Source organism: Rhinolophus sinicus, linkage group LG14, assembly GCF_036562045.2.
Source record: "Rhinolophus sinicus isolate RSC01 linkage group LG14, ASM3656204v1, whole genome shotgun sequence".
Taxonomy (NCBI): domain Eukaryota; kingdom Metazoa; phylum Chordata; class Mammalia; order Chiroptera; family Rhinolophidae; genus Rhinolophus; species Rhinolophus sinicus.
In genome coordinates, this window is record NC_133763.1 from 29,753,337 (window position 1) to 29,760,343 (window position 7,007).

At 59.4% G+C, this 7,007-nt stretch overlaps 2 non-coding genes and 1 pseudogene across 2 annotated transcripts; all 3 read right to left on the reverse strand.

Annotated features, from left to right (window-relative positions):
* Positions 1-3,729: 3,729 nt before the first annotated feature.
* Positions 3,730-3,848, reverse strand: LOC141568720 (5S ribosomal RNA). The gene has a single exon (XR_012491940.1). It is a non-coding gene; the product is annotated as a 5S ribosomal RNA (ribosomal RNA).
* An 851-nt stretch (positions 3,849-4,699) lies between these two features.
* Positions 4,700-4,818, reverse strand: LOC141568734 (5S ribosomal RNA; annotated as a pseudogene).
* An 804-nt stretch (positions 4,819-5,622) lies between these two features.
* LOC141568703 (5S ribosomal RNA) lies at positions 5,623-5,741 on the reverse strand. The gene has a single exon (XR_012491928.1). It is a non-coding gene; the product is annotated as a 5S ribosomal RNA (ribosomal RNA).
* Positions 5,742-7,007: the final 1,266 nt, after the last annotated feature.

The following is a 7,007-nucleotide window of genomic DNA, read 5'->3' on the forward strand; positions in this document are numbered from 1 at the left end:
AAAATGGGACAGGGTCACAGTAAAAGGCTGTTTACTCACATGTTAAGGAGCATGCTAAAAGCTAGAGGAGTTAAAACCAGTGAAGCACAGTTGCTTGATTTTTAGAATTTGTAGTACAAATATGTCCCTGGTTCCCCGAAGAAGGGACTTTAAACTTAGAAACTTGGGAAAAGGTGAGAGAGCGTTTACAGGGATATTATGATGCTCATGGACCCTCTGAAGTACCAGTAGATACTTTTTCCTTATGGAATTTGGTTAGGGATGTGATCGATCCTAGACACGAGGGAATCACATACTCTGAAAATGATCAACCCAAACTGGATCCCCTTGGAAGCAGAGGGGCAAAGATTACAAGCTGCACTCACTTCCCTCTCTGTTCAAATGCAATTAGTCCAGGCTCAACAGACTGGGCCTTTATTAGAATCTCAATCAGAATAGAAGCCTAGGTTACAATTAAGCTCTCCTCCAAGTGTAGTTGCAGGGCTAGATCCACTGCCCGAGGCCCCTATCAACAGATAAAAGATTCAAGCCGCCAAGCTGCTAGTACAGGAGCAACTTAAAAAGGGACACATTGCCCCCTCCAATTCTCCCGGGAATTCTCCCGTGTTTGTAATTAATTAAAAAAAAAAAAAAAATCTGGCAGATAGAGATTATTACAAGATTTACAAAAAGTTAATAAAACCATGAAATTAACGGGAGCCTTACAGACAGGCTTGCCCTGTCCTGCAGCCATACCAAAAAACACATATAAAATTGTTTTGGACTGCAAAGATTGTTTTTATACTATACCTTTAAATCCTGATGACTGCCCCAGATTTGCTTTCAGTGTTCCTTCCGTTAATTTACAAGAACCTTTTAAGAGATATCATTGGCTAGTGCTACCTCAGGGAATGGCTAGTAGCCCTACACTATGTCAAAAATTTGTATCAGCTGCAATAAAACCTACCGAAGGACATTTCCAGATATTTACATCATCCACTACATGGATGACATACTTCTGCCCACTCTTGTGAACCAAAGTTGCTTGCTGCTTTTGCTCATTTACAAAAAAGCTCCACGATTATGGGCTAGTTATAGCCCCAGAAAAATTCAGCAAGTGCCTCCTTACTCTTATCTGGGATATTGCTTAATGCCTCAGGCCGTTGTGCCTCAAGAAATACAAATCCGGCGAGATTGTTTAAAAACATCAAATGATTTCCAAAGGCTACTGGGAGACATTAACTGGATTAGACCTCAGTTGCGGTTGACAACCGGTGAATTACAACCTTTGTTTAAAATGTTACGTGGGGAAGCTGATCCTACTTCTCCCCCGAGATAACACGGGAAGAGGCTTTGCTTGTATTTCTCCAGGTCCGGAAGAAAAACCTTTGTGAATTCCTGGTCGGTGTTAAACCATACCATGAACGACAGCCCACAGAAGAGAAGACATCTAGAGATACCCATCCACGCCCCTAGGGTGTGGAAAAGCTCTCACTTTCCGCAGCCGCAGAAGGACTGTCCACTTCAGACCCTGTTAAATGGATAAAGACTTTGGGTAGAGGGTTTTGCTGGGGATATTGCTCTTCTGTTTATTGTTCTGTTTATTTTACATAGTCCTCAGATGTGGACAAATAGCCCTCCGACGGGCTGTAAGTGAAACAACTACACGTTCTGTGTTTCTCATGCTTCAAAAACAAAAAGGGGAGATGTAGTCACACAACAGCCTAGCCGACTGTCCCCCATGTCTTTCCTTAAGGAAAGAAGAGTCTGTAAGACTGTGCCTTTCTGGGACTCTGTTCCATTCTTGTGTTTACACCTTATGTCTCTCTGTCTGGTCCCCAGAAGATGGTTTGCAGCCAAAGACGGGTAAGATATCTCACGGGAGATACAACCTAAGCCAGGCGGAACCGAGTGGGGACCCCAATGAGCTGCCTTAGAAGACCCAAAAGGAGCCTTTCCTCCCTTCCCCTGCCTGGCAAAAGCCACTGCTGTCTCTGGCTTTCCTCTCTCACCTGATTGTGAGAGAAGTCATGAGGGCAATGAAGATCAGTTCTCTCCACTTATCTCAACAGAGCTGTTACAATATGAGTGACTTGACCCTGAGAAGGTAAGACATCATGGGACTTTATGCTTCGGCTGTTAACAGACAAAGGGTGATTGGAATAAACATTTTTCTGCTATGAGGTATGAGTCTCACAGACCGTGTAAGAAAAAATGTTACTCTTGATCTTATCCAGTTTCATAAAGAGGTCTTGACACTGCAAGAGACCTCTCCTTTAAACACCGATATAGCTGATACTCTCAACAAACTTGTCTCTAGTTTTCACAATGTATTTCCATCATACTCTTCAATGCTTCAATTTATGGCCCCCCTTGTAATTCCGCTTGTTGTGATCCTCCTGATACTATGTTTCCTCCCTGCATCACAAAAGCTGTGATGGGGATAGTCACAGATATTTATGGAGAAATTCACAAAATAAGGCTCCACATGGCTGATAGACCAAAAGCCACTGCCCTGTCTAACCCCAAAGGAGATCGGTAGCCAATGACGGGTAATGATCAGTGGATGTCTTACGACCTAAGACAGGAGTCGATCGCTTTGGTGAAGGATATCCAATGACGGGTAAGTGAGAAGGTCTGTACTGACCACCTAAGCCAGGCACGATCTCAAAAACTAAAAAGGGGAATTGTGGGGAGCTGGAGCATCAAGCGTTAAGAAAATGTAACTACAAGCAGAGGTTGGGAGGATGGCTGAGGGAACTCTAAGCATAAAGAACAAACAGACACCTGCTGTTCTGGGAATGGGACAATATCAAAAGGTCTAAAGACAGTCAGGGCCAAACTTTGGAAAAACGTAACTAATCTGTCCTTGCTGCCTCAGCCGCTTTATGTAACCTTCTTGTTTCTGTCTGTATAAAAGCATGCTGAAAAATCAAGCAGGCGCAGCAGTCTAGTCAGAACCGCTCGCCCTCCCGATCCCATCTTTGTCTCTTGTCCAATTTTTTCTCAATCCTCACTCCGCACTTCAGGAACCGTTCGTCTCGTCGGCAGGCTCCGACATGGTGGTCTCTCCTGGAGTCCGAGGGCGTGCGGGGTGTTGGGGTGCTGCTCCCTCCGTCCCCTGGTTTGTCCCGGCTCTCTTTCCCCTGTGTGTCGGGGCCACCGCGGCCGGCGGGAACGGAGGGCTCCTGGCTCTTGTGGGAGACGTGAGGGGGCGCGGCGGTGTGGGGCGAGGTGCCGGCCAGCAGAGACAGAGGCCTCCGGTGGGGCGGGGCGGGTGGGCATCCCGTTTGCCGGAGGACACGCCGATCCTGTGTCTCGGGGCCCAGGTGCAGGCACAGGGATGGTCGTCCCCTGGGCTCGGGCCGAGGTGCGAAGGACCGGCACGTCCTGGGATGGAGAAAGCCTGGTGGAGGCCAGCGCCGGCAGGCAGCCCTGGGCTTGGGCTTTGGGGGCGGCGGGGCGGGGAGCGGGAGGGAGCGCGGCGATGGCAGCGGCGGCGGCGACCGCGGCTCGGTGAAGGGCTGCGGGCTGTCGGCCTGCGGGAGCGAAGAGGACTGAGAAGAGGGTGTGGGGGAGCCGGGGCCGACGGGCCTGGCGTGCGGCCCGGCTGCGAGCTTGTAGTGCCGGGCGGCTGACCCGCCGCTGGCCAGGGGACCTTCGGCGGGCTGGGCGGCTGCAGAGGGCAAGGGGCGCCAGGGGTTCGGAGGGAGCCACGCCGGGCGGCGGCGCAAAAGGAGAGGCGAGCAAAGCCTACAGCACCCGGTATTCCCAGGCGGTCTCCCATCCAAGTACTAACCAGGCCCGACCCTGCTTAGCTTCCGAGATCAGACGAGATCGGGCGCGTTCAGGGTGGTATGGCAGACGCTGGGACCCGGCTCCCGGCGCCCCAAGAGCCTGCTCCGGCCTGCCTCGTGAGCGCGCGCCATGCAGCTGGGTCGCTCGGGTGGCGAGCATCTCCCTGCTGACCGGCTCCGCCAGCGCCTCACCTCCCGCCTGCTCCCCGCCTCCTCCGGACGAATCTGGCGCGCGAGGCCCCTTCGCGCCTTCCGTGGCTCCACGGGACTCTGCCATTACCCTGATGGTGACAGAAGTCGTGGAACTCTGGCATCCTGGGACTCCCCGGGACCCCACCGGAAGAGACCCCGGCCCGCTACCGCCACCAGGCCCACCCCGAACGCATCCCCAACGCTGGTCGCCAGCAGGCAGCCCTGTGTTTGGGAGTTGTGGGAGGAGCCCGCGGCAGCGGCGGCGAGGGCAGAGCTGGCGTCGGCGGTGGGGAGCGCGGCGGTGGAGGCGGTGGCGGCGGCGGCGGCGGCGGCGGCGGCGGCGGCGGCGGCGGGGAGCGGGAGGGAGCGCGGCGATGGCGGCGGTGGCCGCGAGCGAGGTGAAGGCGACGGGGGCGGGGGCGGGGGCGAGGGCAGCGCTGGCGGCAGTAGCGGGCAGCGCGGTGCTGGCGGCGACGGCGACCGCGGCTCAGCGAACGGGTGCGGCCTGACGGCCTGCGGGAGCGAAGAGGACTAAGAAGAGGGTATGGGGGGGAGCCCGGGCCGACAAGCCTAGCGTGCGACCCGGACTGCCAGGTTGTACGTCCGTGCGGCGGACCCGCCGCTGGTCAGGGGGACCTTCGTTGGGCTGGGCGGCTGCAGAGGGGCAAGGGGCGCCAGGGGTTCGGAGGGAGCCACGTCGGGGCGGCGGCGTAAAAGGAGAGGCGAGCAAAAGCCTACAGCACCCAGTATTCCCAGGCGGTCTCCCATCCAAGTACTAACCAGACCCGACCCTCCTTAGCTTCGGAGATCAGACGAGATCTGGCGCGTTCAGGGTGGTATGGCCGGAGACGCTGGGACCCGTCTCCAGACGCCCCAAAAGCCTGGTCCCGGCCTGCCTCGTGAGCGTGCGCCGTGCTGCTGGGCCCCTCGGGTGGCGAGCATCTCCCGCTGGCCGGCTCCGCCGGCGCCGCGCCTCCCGCCTGTTCCTCGCCTCCTCCGGACGAATCTGGCGCGCAGGCCCTTCGCCTCGGGCTCCACGACTCTGCTTGATGGTGACAGAAGTCGGAACTCTGGGCGCTCCCTGGGTGAATACAGGCCTCCCAGCAGACCGCATCCCCAACGCTGGTCGCCAGCAGGCAGCCCTGTGTTTGGGAGTTGTGGGAGGAGCCCGCGGCAGCGGCGGCGAGGGCAGAGCTGGCGTCCACGGCGGTGGGGAGCGCGGTGATGGCGGTGGCGGCGGCGGCGGAGGCGGCGGCGGTGGCGGCGGCACGGCGGGCGGGGAGCGGAGGGGAGGCGATGGCGGCGGGGCTGCGAGGGTGGGCGGCGGCGAGGGGGGCGGCGGCGGGGGCGAGGGCAGCGCTGGCGGCAGTAGCGGGCAGCGCGGTGCTGGCGGCGACGGCGACCGCGGCTCAGCGAACGGGTGCGGCCTGACGGCCTGCGGGAGCGAAGAGGACTAAGAAGAGGGTATGGGGGGGAGCCCGGGCCGACAAGCCTAGCGTGCGACCCGGACTGCCAGGTTGTACGTCCGTGCGGCGGACCCGCCGCTGGTCAGGGGGACCTTCGTTGGGCTGGGCGGCTGCAGAGGGGCAAGGGGCGCCAGGGGTTCGGAGGGAGCCACGTCGGGGCGGCGGCGCAAAAGGAGAGGCGAGCAAAAAGCCTACAGCACCCGGTATTCCCAGGCGGTCTCCCATCCAAGTACTAACCAGGCCCGACCCTGCTTAGCTTCCGAGATCAGACGAGATCGGGCGCGTTCAGGGTGGTATGGCCGTAGACGCTGGGACCCGGCTCCCGGCGCCCCAAGAGCCTGCTCCCGGCCTGCCTCGTGAGCGTGCGCCGTGCTGCTGGGCCCCTCGGGTGGCGAGCATCTCCCCGCTGGCCGGCTCCGCCGGCGCCGCGCCTCCCGCCTGTTCCTCGCCTCCTCCGGACGCCGCCGGCGTGGGCGGCGGGCTACTCTTGGCCCGCAGCGAGGCCCCTTCGCGCCACCCGTGGCTCCACGGGCCTCTGTCACTTCCCTGACGGTGACAGAAGTCTCGGCGCCCTGGCATCCTGGGACTCCCCGGGCCCCGAACGGCTTACACCCCGCCCCCCCACCCCAACCCCGCTCACCCCCACCCCCAGCCCCACCTCCCCAGACCCGCCTGGCTGCTCTGCGGTCCCCCGCTCATGGCAAGCGAGGGGCCAGGTCCTCTCTGTCCCCAGGCACGTGCAACCCTGGCCCTGCCCCTGGCCGGCCCCACCCACTGGGCCAAAGCCTCGAGGTGCCACCCGCGCGACCAGGGTGCAGCGGCTCCAGTCTGCCGCCAGCCTTCGTTACACCGCCTTCCTGGGCCCTCGCCGTCAGCGACCAGCGCCCACCGATCTCCGGTCCCTTCACTGGCTACACGTCACCTCGCCTGACCCAGGGAGGTGAGAGAGAGGATGAGAGAAGGCCAGAGACGGAGCAAGAGAGAGGCGGAGAGAGACAGACGGGGACTGTGGGGACAGAGTCCCAGAGAGCCGTTTCCAGGCCCTGGGCCTCGCGTGGAGGGGTGCTGCCTCGGGTGGTGCACGGTCATCAGCTGTGACCGCTTGGCCAGCTGTTGCCAGTTGGCCATGGGCCTGCAGCTGGTGGCCAAGCAGGAAGCGCGGATGGTGGACTGCAAATTGCAGGGGCGCGGATTGCAGTTGGCCGGCTTGGTGTGTCGGTCGGTTGGTGGGTCGGTTGGTTGGCAGAGAAGCGGCCGGCAGGTTGGGGATAGTGCGCGCTTGCTGCGTCTCGAGCCAGCCGCCCGTGAGAAATGGTGCTATGAGCCCCTATCCATGGCTCCGTTGGTGTTTCTTCTGGCCTCCATATCCTGCGTTCTTGTGCGGGCAGAGGGACTAGAGTCCCTGCAGGACAGGGACCGACAGACAGAACGGGAGGAGGAGGAGGAGGCAGCGGATGGAAATATACACGTATATGTGCATGTATGTATCTAGACATACAGAGAGACTGGACAGAGACAGAGAAAGAGGGGCTGGCACGCGGGAGAGAGCTCCTGAGCGAGAGCCACAGCCCAA